Genomic DNA, 13,608 nt, shown 5'->3' on the forward strand with positions numbered 1-13,608 from the left:
TCTTCGGCGATCAGCTTTCTTCACAGTCCAACTCTCACATCCATACATGACCACGGGAAAAACCATAGCCTTGACTAGACGGACCTTTGTTGGCAAAGTAATGTCTCTGCTTTTTAATTATGCTATCTAGGTTGGTCATAACTTTCTTTCCAAGGAGTAAGCGTCTTTTAATTTCATGGCTGCAATCACCATCTGCAGTGATTTTGGAGTCCCCAAAATTGTCAGCCACTGTTTCCCCTTTGATTTGCCATGAAGTGATGGGACCAGATGCCATGATCTTAGTTTTCTGAATGTTGAGCTTTAAGCCAACTTTTTCACTCTCCTCTTTCACTTTCTAACAGTATGGAGATTCCTTAAAAAAAAAAAAACAAACAGGAACAAAACTATCATATGATCCAACGATCCCACCAATGAGAATATAACCCTCAGAAAACCATAACTGAAAAATATACATGTACCCCAATGTTTATTGGAGCACTATATAATAGCAATGAGTTTGAGTGAACTCTGGGAGTTGGTGATGGACAGGGAGGCCTGGTGTGCTGCGATTCATGGAGTCGCAAAGAGTTGGACATGACTGGGTGACTGAACTTAACTGAATTGATATAATAGCTAGGACATGGAATCAACCTAGATGTTCATCAACAGGTAAATGGATAAATAAGCTGTGGTACATGTATCTGCTGGAATATTATTCAGCCATAAAAAGGAATTCATTTGAGTCAGTTCTAATGAGGTAGATCAACCTAGAGCTTATTATATATAGTGAAGTAAGTCAGAAAGAGAAAAACAAATATATTAACACATATATATGGCATCTAGACAGATGGTATTGATGAACCTATTTGCAGCATAGCAGTGGAGACTCAGACACAGAAAGCAGACTTGTGGACACAGTAGAGGAAGGAGAGGATGAAGCAAATTGAGAAAGTAGCAGTGAACTGCATACATCACCATTGGTAAAATAGACAGCCAGCGGGGATTTGCTGCAAGATGCAGGGAGCTCAAACTGGTGTTCCGTGACAGTCTAGAGGGGGGGGATGGGGTGGGCGGTGCGAACATACATATATCTATGGCTGATTCATGGCACAGCCAACCCAACGTTGTAAAGCAAATTATCCTCCAATTTAAAAACATATACATTAAATTTTTAAAATAAGATTTTAAAGTAAATACTTCAAGCACATTGAGAATGGATACCCTTTCTCTGTAATAATTGTTTTGTGGTCAGAAAGGCTTACCCCACTCCAGTACTCTTGCCTGGAAAATCCCATGGATGGAGGTGCCTGGTAGGCTTCTGTCCATAGGGTCGCTAAGAGTTGGATATGACTGAGCAACTAACTTCACTTTCACTTTTCATGCATTGAAGAAGGAAATGGCAACGCACTCCAGTGTTCTTGCCTGGAGAATTGTAAGAAATAAGTCCTCCTGGATTTCAACTGATCTCTCTTTCTTCTCCATGAGTTTACAGTTATGGATGATAGAGAATAATTTTTAAAACTCCCTTTTATACAAAAATAGAAGTAGAGCTGATAAACAACAATCTGGAGCCCTAAATTAGGAATCATTTTCAAGGTGGGTCAGTGGTAAAGAATCTGCCTGCCAATACAGGAGATACGGGTTCAATCCCGGGTGTGGGAAGATCCCATAAGCCCCTGAGCAACTAAGCCCATGCTCCACAACTATTAAGCCTATGTTCTAGAGCCCGGGACTGCAACTACTGAAGCCTGAGCACCCTAGAGCGCCATGCTCCACAGCAAGAGAAGCCACCACATGAGAAGGCCATGAGCTGCATCAAGAGTAGCCCCTGCTCCCTGAAAGTAGAGAAAGGCCTGCACAGCGATGAAGACCCAGCACAGCCAGAAAATAAAGCATTTAAAAATGCTTTGAGACCCATATACCCATATTTGTCTAGTATGTGCAAAGGAAAGGGTAGGTTGAGTAATAGGCCAGAAACCTATTCTTGTTTCTATTTTTTTAGCCAATTCTATAATTTGTTAAATTTAATTTTTCTGAGTTTTTTTTTAAACAAGCCTCCAATGATATAGCTTTCAGAATTAATGGTTTAATTTTTAGATTAAAGATGCTAAAAATGGTTGATCTACTACAGATCTGTAAGAAAAACTAAAAAAATAAACATTTTTATTTCTGCAATAATACAACATTTTATAGAAGTTAAGACTTCATAAGCTACAAGAAAAACAAATGTTTTATATATGTTAAAAGAGAAAACCAATGTTATTACACTGGCACAATGCCTTTTGCCACTTAACATTTTATTTTATATTTTAAAAAAGAGATCTTTGAGACTTACTTGGTCATAGGTATTTATCACCCTATTCCTACACAGAAAGGAAAATATAAGCAAAGTAAGTTCATTACGGCTTTGGTAAATATTGTCATTTGACAGGCAATTCTTTAGCACATACGTCAGTAGCAAACATAAGATGGGTTCTTCTTTGGGGGATCTTCGTTTATGAGATCCCAGAGGGCACGTCATCACTGCCTCGTAAGAAAGTGTGAAACTGGCTATTCCTCTGGGCATGGATATCTGCTTCAGTATATTGCATTTAGGCTTAACTGTTCTGTTTCTGTGTCTTTCTGTTAAGTAACTTTCAATGCCAAGTCATAATGTAATATTTTAATAATATTTGTATAGCATTTAAACTGAACATATGTATCAGACTTAATTGAAATAACAATAAGACTGGCAATAACCAAGTTCAAGCAACAGCTGCTGCTGCTGCTGCTAAATCACTTCAGTCGTGTCCGACTCTGTGCGACCCCATAGATGGTAGCCCACCAGGCTCCGTTGTCTCTGGGATTCTCCAGGCAAGAACACTGGAGTGGGCTGCCATTTCTTTCTCCAATGCATGAAAGTGAAAAGTGAAAGTGAAGTCGCTCAGTCGTGTCCGACTCTTCGTGACCCCATGGACTACAGCCTACCAGGCTCCTCCACCCATGGGATTTTCCAGGCAAGAGTATTAGAGTGGGTTGCCATTGCCTTCTCCCAAGCAACAGCTACTACGCATGATTATCCTCTGACCATCCGTTATAAGATGTATGCCAATTTTTTAAAATGTTGAAATATGAAAACATAAGACTCTTAGAATTGAAGACTCCAATGACAATCCCCTATAATTTCATCATGGTGGCTATCAGAATGAACTTGGTAGCCAGATAGACATGAGTACGGACTCCGTCTTTTAATTGCTGTATAATTGATACTGCGCAAAGGACTTAATCTCTACAAGCCTTGCCAGGTGGTGGTAGTGCTAGATTCTGCCTGCTAATGCAGAGAATTAAGAGACACAGGTTCAATCCCCGGCTGAGAAGATCCCCTGGAGGAGGGCATGGCAACCCACTGCAGTATTCTTGCCTGGAAAATTCCATAAACAGAGGAACTTGGCCAGTCTACCGTCCCTGGAGCAGCAAAGAGTTGGACATGACTGAGCAGCTGCAGCTATAACCTTAGGTCATTCAAAAACAAGTAGTATAGTAGTACCTATAGTACAGAATGTAGGGATTAAACAATGTAATTTCTACATAAGCTGCTCATTAAATACTAGATATTATAATTTTTACTAGAAACATTATTTGTTTGGCTCTTCACAACCACCCATAAGGCAGTAGAAAGACAATATTATCCCCATTTGCTTGTTCTGTTCTCCTCAGAACAAGGATCAAAGATATTTTGATCTGCCCAAGATTACAAAGTCAGTAAGTGACTGGCTCTTTCCGTATAGATTTTCCTCAGATTGAGACTGATAAATGTACATCAATTTCCCATTCTCACAAAAAATGTTGAATTAGCTTAAAGAAAATAAAAATGAGCAGAGCATTGTGAATATTTTTGATTCTCCAGTAGCCCACTCATCTTTATCCTAAAAACAGTACCCCTTTCCAACTTTCAATCCATATGCTTTAAATACAGCCTCAATTCCTGGCTCCTGGGATAAGGCTCACATTCAGCTTGTCAGAACTTTGAATTCCCCTGGCTGCAAAGACTGATCCAAGAACAGGCACTTAACTCAAACCAAGTTAGTCAGAATAAATCAGAACTAATTTCAGGACTTTCACTTGAACAACACAAAGAGATATTTCAACAGAAAGGACATTTCCCCCTTGGATTTGGCTTTGATTTGAGGAGGTATGAGGCTGGAGTAGCTGCTACCATCTTGTGACCACATGGACCCTGAAAATGAAACAAAACATGGCAGACCTGGGCAACAAGTTGAAACCAGATACTAAGTTCCAATATGTGAGCTTCTGAATCCAGTCATGCTTGAACTGACCCTATTTTTTTTTTTTTACCTCTCAGTTATTTGAGACAACACATTCTCTTTCTCTGCACAAATTCGAGCCTTCACCTCCTGAACAAGGGACTCAAGAAAGGGCAGTATAAACCAAAAAGAGGTAGGTGTTTAACAAGCTTCAAGATTTCCATATCCAAAACATTATTATTTATCTTTGTTCTGAAAGTGAAATCGATTAAACACCATATTTGCCATGTACACAAGTTTAAGGACAGGAAACAAATGTTTACTGTGTCAATTTCCCTGTCACTGGCTAAGCATCCTAAGGACTTTCCATATTAATTTATAGTAAGCAACACTATGAAGAGAGGTGGATTATATAAATTTAAATATCTGGTGATGTGAGTGAGACACACATGGAATTATTTCACTGTATCTAATTCCACTCAGATTGGTGTCATCGTGGATTTGTAAATCATTGACACTATGCAATTCAATTTTCTGTCTTTTAATTCTCTAAAACCTGGCTAGTTAGAAACACAATTTACTCAACTAGTTAGCCACAATAATTCATTCAGACTTATAAAAATCTATCTAAATATGATACAGAGCAAAATCTAGGCTCTTCAAAACAGCACTAAAACTAATATTTAAATATAAAAGGGAAAAGAGGAAAATGATGAATTCAAAAGCTGGTTTAATAGTTAATTTTCTTTGCTAAAAAGTAAAATGTTTATTCAGAAGTTCAGTGTGTTTAAGTTTCTTCCAGGAGAAATTAACAACAGCTGGGACATTTGTATACATACAGAGAAATCTACATATTCCCACATTTTAGGATTCCCCTCACCTAGAGCCAGACATCCTGGAATGCGAAATCAAGTGTGCCTTAGGAAGCATCACTATGAACAAAGCTAGTGGAGGTGATGAAATTCCAGTTGAGTTATTTCAAATTCTAAAAGATGATGCTGTGAAAGTACTGCACTCAATATGCCAGAAAATTTGGAAAATTCAGCAGTGGCCATAGGAGTGGAAAAAGTCAGTTTTCATTCCAATCCCAAAGAAAGACAATACCAAAGAATTTTCAAACTACCACACAATTGCACTTATCTCACATGCTACCAAAGTAATGCTCAAAATTCTCCAAGCCAGGCTTCAACAGTACATGAACCATGAACTTCCAGATATTCAAGGTGGATTTAGAAAAGGCAGAGGAACCAAAGATTAAATTGCCAACATCCATTGGATCATCAAAAAAGCAAGAGAGTTCCAGAAAAACATCTACTTCTGCTTTATTGACTATGCCAAAGCCTTTGACTCAGTTCAGTTCAGTTCAGTTGCTCAGTTGTGTCCAACTCTTTGTGACCCCATGAACTGCAGCATGCCAGGCCTCCCTGTCCATCACCAACTCCCGGAGTTCACCCAAACTCATGTCCATTGAGTTGGTGATGCCATCCAACCATCTCATCCTCTGTCGTCCCCTTCTCCTCCTGCTGTCAATCTTTCCCAGCATCAGGGACTTTTCAAATGAGTCAGCTCTTAGCATCAGGTAGCCAAAGTATTGGAGTTTCAACTTCAACATCCACACAGTCAAAGGCTTTGGCATAGTCAATAAAGCAGAAATAGATGTTTTCTGGAATTCTCTTGCTTTTTTGATAATCCAGCAGATGTTCAATTTGATCTATGGTTCCTCTGCCTTTGACTGGACCACAACAAACTGTGGAAAATTCTTAAGGAGATGGGAATACCAGACCACCTGACCTGCCTTCTGGGAAATCTGTATGCAGTTAAAGAAGCAACAGTTAGAACTGGACATGGAACAACAGATTGCTTCCAAATAGAGAAAGGAGTGCATCAAGGCTGTATATTATCACCCTGCTTATTTAACTTAAATGTAGAGTACATCGTGAGAAATGCTGGGCTGGATGAAGCACAAGCTAGAATCAAGATTGCTGGGAGAAATATCAATAATCTAGGATATGCAGATGACATCACTCTTATGGCAGAAAGCGAAGAGGAACTAAAGAGCCTCTTGATGAAAGGAGAGTGAAAAAGTTGGCTTAAAACTCAACACTCAGAAAACTAAGATTATGACATCCAGTCCTATCACTTCATGGCAAATAGACAGGGAAACAGTAGAAACAATGACAGACTTTATCTTTTTGGGCTCCAAAATCACTGCAGATGCTGACTGCAGCCATGAAATTAAAAGACGCTTGCTCCTTGGAAGAAAAGCTCTGCCCACCCTAGACAGCATATTAAAAAGCAGAGATATTACTTTGCCGACAAAGGTCCATCTAGTCAAAGCTATGGTTTTTCCAGTAGTTATGTGTGGATGTGAGAGTTGGACTATAAAGAAAGCTGAGCACCCAAGAATTGATGCTTTTGAACTGTGGTGCTGGAGGAGACTCATGGGAGTCCCTTGGACTGCAAGGAGATCCAACCAGTCCATCCTAAAGGAAATCAGTCCTGAATATTCATAGGAAGGACTGATGCTGAAGCTGAAACTTCAATACTTTGGCCACCTCACGCAAACAACTGACTCATTTGAAAACACTCTGATGCTGGGAAAGATTGAAGGCAGGAGGAGAAGGGGACATCAGAGGATGAGATGGAGGATGGCATCACCGACTCAGTGGACATGAGTTTGAGTAAACTCCAGGAATTAGTGATGGACAGGGAGGCCTGGCGTGCTGCAGTCCATGGGGTTGCAAAGAGTCAGACACAACTGAGCAACTGAACCAAACTGAACTAAAAGGAACCACAGTACTATTTTGGTTTTCTTGTTCCTTCAACATACTGACTTAAGTTGCTTCTTTTACATAACATTTTTTTTTAACCATCTACTCTTACGACTAATCCACGTGTTATAAAATGTTTGTTCACAGAATTGGATTCCAAAGAAAAACAGATTATACCTTAAACCACAAGCATGGAGTTTAGTTGGATTTTACTTGTAATTATATACAGTATAGATAATAAATCTGCAGAAACACATGTTCAATAAATACAAATATTAGCATACACTTCAATTTAAATGTTCTTTCTCTTTCATTACAGGTTCAAAATCCAGAGGCAGGTGTGAAGGGGGAGGTGGGGAATTCCCTCATTTTTTTGCCTCAAGAAATGGTTCATATATACATTTCCTTTGAAATAGTAATTGCGGCCTATCTTTCCTTGATAAGGCAGGTGGAGGATTAAATAAAGTAGTCTTGTAGCCTGTCATGCACTGAAATGAAGATGACTAGTCTGCTATCCTTCTTCAGCCTTCATGAAGCTTTCTGTTTTTCCTTATTATCCTATCCTTGCTGTGAAGTGTGCTGGCCTGTCGATTATCTACAAACGTTCACCTTTATAGGAGTAAGTAATAAATGGGTTAAAGTAACAGCTGTAATCTGATCTTTATTTCACTAGAGGAGCTTTTCAAACTTTTTAAACCTCAGTCAATAGTAAGAAGTACATTTCCCTTTACAACTCAGGACACACAAATACTTATGTTTATATGTATGTATGTCTAACTGAAACAAGAATTTCAACCGATCTTGACCCTTACTACATGTAGTGGACTCTGATAGTCTCTATTTTATTGTATTCTAGTCTCTGAATCATATTTTTTCAACTGCTATTTCAGAACCACTAAATTGATCCCATTGATCCTTTATTAAGTTTTGACCTAAAGGGTTGAAAATCACTCTCAAGAGATGAAAGCAGCTTAGGCTAGAGCTTGAGTCTTGAAATAGGCTTCAAATCTGACTTTGCTGTTGACAGTCATGTGACCTTTGACAAGATACTTAGCTAATATGCTGTTTCTTTATCCATAGAATGGAGGCGATATTCTTACTTCACAGAATGATTGTGAGAATCACTGTGATGACATAAAAATCCAAGTCCATCTGTGATATATGGTTCAGTTCAGTCGCTCAGTCGTGTCCGACTCTTTGCGACCCTGTGAACTGCAGCATGCCAGGCCTCCCTATCCATCACCAACTCCTGGAGTCCACCCAAACCCATGTCCATTGAGTCGGTGATGCCATCCAACCACCTCATCCTCTGTCGTCCCCTTCTCCTCCTGCCCTCAATCTTTTCCAGCATCAGGGTCTTTTCAAATGAGTCAGTTCTTTGCATGAGGTGGCCAAAATATTGGAGTTTCAGCTTCAGCATCAGTCCTTCCAATGAACACCCAGAACTGATCCCCTTTAGCATGGACTGGTTGGATCTCCTTGCCATCAAGGGACTCTCAAGAGTCTTCCCCATATATCTTCTTGTGATATATGGTAGGATGAGTTAATTAGTAGTTCCTGGACCATCCCTTAAATCTCAAAAAACCTAACAGGCGACAAGCTCTGTAGAAAAGCTGCTTTTCAAACCCTTTAAAACTTCTTTCTCCTTCCTTCTCAGTCTTTCCCACAAACCCACAGGTAAACACTTGTTTAAATTCCCCAGTCTGTTAGGGGCCACTTGAGCCAGCACCATGGTCACATCGGCAAACGCTGGGAACACCCAGAAGGAGGGTGATGCTGGTGACATGTGTTGCCACAGGATCGACTTCAACAAATATTGCACAAGATACTTTGGGGAAGATGGTATGAGGTATTACCACTTAAAGAGGAACCAGAGCTTCTGCCCAACTGTCAACTTTGATCAGTTGTGGACCTTGGTCAGCGAGCAGACACGGCTAAAGGCTGCGAAGAACAAGATTAGAGCTGCTTGTATCATTGATGTGGTGCCATCGGGCTCAAAGTTTGGGGGAAGAGGAAGCTCCCAGAGCAGCCTGTCATCCTGAAGGCCAAATCTTCCCACAGAAGAGCTGAGGAGAAGATCAGCAGTGTGGTCGGGGTTTGTGTTCTGGGAGCTTGCAGCCACACGGTGGGAGATTCACTAAATGTTAACAAGTGCTTTTCAAAATCAATCCATCACTTAAAGAGTGAGAGATTACTAAAGTAAGAAACATTTAATGTCTCAAACTTTCCCACCAATTCCTGTGCAGGCCTAGATAATCAACAGTTCTTTGGAATATCAGGATAAAACCAATAGAAACGTCAAAGTTCTTGGAACTTTGTCCATCATGATCTGACTGTTCTTCACCTCCAACATTAGGTGAAACAATTTCCCTCATCTTCCGAAGAATACGTAATTGATTCCCATGATTTCCGGCCTGTCGTGCTCTGTGAAGTCTTTGTATTAATCAATGTTTCCTTTGTGCTGGCCTCAGCATCTTGCCCCAGCTTTCTGTTCTGCCACTTAACTGCCTGTGTAATCTTGGGCGAGTTACCAATTCAGTATTTCTGAACACGCTTTCCTCATCTATAGTATAATAATAATAATAATATCCACCACATGAACGTTCTCGAAAAGAGATAATGACATCAGGACTGTAAATTGCCTGGCACATAATGAGCACTCAATGAGTGATGATTGCTAATATTTTTATTATGTTTATCAGTCAGTGCTGAGTTAAAGTAACATCTGTTCCAGCCAATCTTTGCTGACCCTCCTATTTTACATCGCGTGCCTTACTTAAGGATTCTCCTCACACTCTGGGCACACAGCTCATTGCATCATGTTCTAAGCTTTTGTTTTCTTGTAGCTTCCTCCACAGGACTGGAAAAACCTCTTGAGGACAAGCAAATATCCTTTACTTCCAAATCTAGAGCATCTAACAGAGTGCCCGGAACATTATAAGGTTTTCAGTAATTTTGTTTAACTTGTTTAATTAATGACTAGACTACAAAAGAACATAATTACCACCTCTACCATACCTTTTAGAACTGGAGTACTATTAGAAAAGAAAGGGTAGTGACTGGAATAAATACTACTCAAAATAAAAATGATATTCTGTAGTTTCAAAGGCAAAGTAATGCTAAAGAATTATTTCTTCATTTTTAGCTTTCTCAAGTTGCTTTAAAAACCTGAAAACTGACGGTTCCTTTTTCCGGTGACCCCAGTAGTTATTCTCATGCATTAAACAACATTTTATTGTGTAATGGCCAGGCACACTGCTCTGTGTTGGAGATATAACAATGAAAAATAGTCCATTCCCTAGAGGAGTTTACATTCCGATGGGAAGAAAGAGCCAAATAACTTAAATGAATATATTATATAAGGTATAACATATGTGCTGTGGTTAGTCGTTCAGTCATGTCCGACTCTTTGCAACCCCATGGACTGTAGCCCACCTGGCTCCTCTGTCCATGGGGATTCTTCAGGCAAGAATACTGGAGTGGGTTGCCTTGCCCTCCTTCAGGGGATCTTCCCAATCCAGGGTCGAACCCAGGTCTCCCACATTGCAGGCAGATTCACTACCGTCTGAGCCACCAGGGAATAGTAATAGATGCTAGAGGAAAAAATAAAGCACAATAAGGAAATGGAAAGAATTTCCTGGTTTAGGAAATATGGTTCTGTTGTGAGACAATAATTGAGGAAAATCTGAATGAAACAAAGAAATAAAAAATGTGTATCAGTCTCTTAAACACTTCTACACTTAATTCTAAAATTTTCCAGGAATGAAGTCAATCACAAACTAGGAAAGCAACTTTGTCATCCCAAACAATTGAAAGGGAGATTGCTTCAGATGCATACAGTAGCATAACAAGCAGAGATTTCAACTCAAGCACTAATTGGGTTTCAGCCATGACCTTGCAGGAACACACTGAAATCTATTTATAAAAGCTATGGCAGTGACTCTGTTACTTAAAGGAAGTGGCTCATGTGACCTACAACCCTTTTATGCCATCAGCTTCTTTTATCTCTTCAAAGAAACATGAACCCTGACCCACATTGGCTAGATTACTTGACCTAGTATTTCATTTACTTGACCACTAATGTAGGTAAATGTCCACACCATCTAACTTTAAATAACTTAAAGTTGACCGGTTCCTGCATCTTTGTCAATACTGCCTATACCCTAAGGCTGCATGGCTCCAATGATAGTAAAATGAAATCTTAGCCTGATGCTTCTCACTCCTTTGACCGTTTGGTCACAATGTGCAAAGTTTTTCTATTGACCTAACTTTGTTTTTGAAAACAAATCTCAAGCTCATATTAACACAGTCATTTCAAATTATCTAAATTAACTCTTTCACTTTTTAAAACCTTTATACATTATATATGAAAGTGAACTGTTAATTGCTCAGTTGTGTCCTACTTTTTGCGACCCCATGAACTGTAGTCCACGAGGCTCCTCTGTCCATGGAATTCTCCAGGCAAGGCTATGGAGTGAGTAGCTATTCCCTTCTCCAGGGGATCTTCCCGACTCAGGAATCGAGCTCAAGCGTCCAACATTGCAGGCAGGTTCTTTACCGTCTGAGCCACCAGGGAAATCTATACTTTATACATATACATATAAAAGCATACACATATGTAAACATATATGCTGCAAAACCAGTATAATTTTTCTAAGGGAAATAAAATAAAATTTTTCTAGCTATATTCAAGTTATTAGACATACTTGCAATTTGTTTGTAGGAACTTGAATAAGTGAAAAGGACTCTCTAACTTCTTTCTGACAATATTTGAAGTAAACCAATGTTACCCAGATAGTTAAGTAGTATTTCAAACTGATTAGTATATAAATAAATTGGTGGAGAAACCACCTCAGCTGAATTTGCCTCTTATTTTGCATATTAGTAAAAATGTCTGACATAGGTGGATACTGAAATGGATACTGCAAGTTAACGTTTCTAAATTTTGGGGGGAATGTGTCTGTCAACACTATAGCAGACTTTATATTAAACTCACATCTTAAAATAGATATAATTGTTATTACTATAGCTAAAAGTTGGTATAACTGTATTAGTTCTTCCACACAACCTTAGAAATACATGCAAACCTTTCTTAACATGCAAAAAAATACTGATTGTAAAAAAAAAAAGAGAGACAAAAAAAAATACTGATTGCAAATATCTGAAATATACATATTTTCAGAGAGGCCCAAAATTCCATGTGCACACAGATGACATAAAAATATTCAGTTAAATTTTTTAAAGAAGTTCTTCTCATAGTTATTCACCAGTCACCTTACTACTGCCTTTTCTATCTTCCCAAACAAGCAAATATATTTAAGAATATATTTGTATGTTAATGAGTTGGAGGGGGTGGACAGGGAGAGGGGATGGCTTCAATTATAAAAACAATTGCCTTAAATCTTCAATTGGATATTTATGTGCAACACAGTTTTATTCAAGTTGAAAATTGTTTCTCCTATTAAAATAATACGTAAGATAAGTATCATTTTCTACTAGACTTAGTGACTTATAAGGCTGTTTTAACTGTTAATTGGCTTGGCTCTTCTGTGATGTAATAATAACCAGATAACTGTTTCCCAAATCTGTCTGGTCAGAAGGATCACTAGACCACAGTTCAGACCTATTCGTTCAGGACTTCCAGGGGTGAAGTACAAGTTTCTAACAAGATAATGAGACACAGCTTCTAATCTTTAGGCAAATCAGGGAAAATCTGATTAAGTAATTGATGAATTGCAAATAAAGACTGAGAATTGTCCTTTTTCAATTGTGCAAATAACTTCTTGCAGTTGTTTCCTGTAAGAAAGGCTTTATTCTCAAAGCTAGAATCAAGAGTAAATATGGTCATGAGGGGGAAGGAAGTGGAAGGATGGATAAATTAGAGGCTTGGGGTTGACATATTTACACTACTATATATAAAATAGATAGCTAATAAGGATCTACTGTATAGCATGGAGAATTCTACTTCTATAGTAATGAACTCACGGGGAAAGATTCTAAAAAAAATGGATGTCTGTATAACTGATTCACTTTGCTGTCCAGCAGAAAATAACACATTGTAAATCAATGATACTCCAAATAAAAACTTTTTGAAAAGAGTAAATGTGATAACAAAATGTATTAAAGACTTGAATTTAGAACTGAAATAATAAAACTCTTAGAAGAAAACATAGGCAGTATACTCTAGATAAGTCTCCTCAGGCAAGGGAAACAAAACCAAAAATAAACAAATGGGGTTACATCAAACTAGAAAAACTGTGCAGCAAAGGGAGCCATCGATAAAGTGAGAAGACAACCTACCAAACGGGAGAGTATAGCTGCAAATTCCATGTCTGTTGAGGGGTTAATATCAAAAATATATAAAGAACTTAAGAACTTACACAACTCAACAACTAAAACAAGCCGAATTTAAAAATGGGCAAAGGAAGGGACATTTTCCCAAAGAAGATGTACATTCGGCACATGTAAGGATGTTCAGCATCACCAATTATTACGGAAATGCAAATCAAAACCACCATTAGATACCACCTCATATGTTAGAATGGTTGTTATCAAAAAAGTTAAGAAATAACTAGTGTTGGCAAGGATGTAGATAAAAGGGAAGCCTCATACTC

The 13,608-nt window shown here is 38.6% G+C and overlaps 1 pseudogene; it reads left to right on the plus strand.

Moving 5' to 3' along the window:
• Nucleotides 1-4,213: 4,213 nt before the first annotated feature.
• Nucleotides 4,214-9,197, plus strand: LOC148775208 (large ribosomal subunit protein uL15 pseudogene; annotated as a pseudogene).
• Nucleotides 9,198-13,608: the final 4,411 nt, after the last annotated feature.

This window comes from Moschus berezovskii, chromosome 16, assembly GCF_049115385.1.
Source record: "Moschus berezovskii isolate FMDL1 chromosome 16, NW_MosBer_1.0, whole genome shotgun sequence".
Lineage (NCBI taxonomy): Eukaryota > Metazoa > Chordata > Mammalia > Artiodactyla > Moschidae > Moschus > Moschus berezovskii.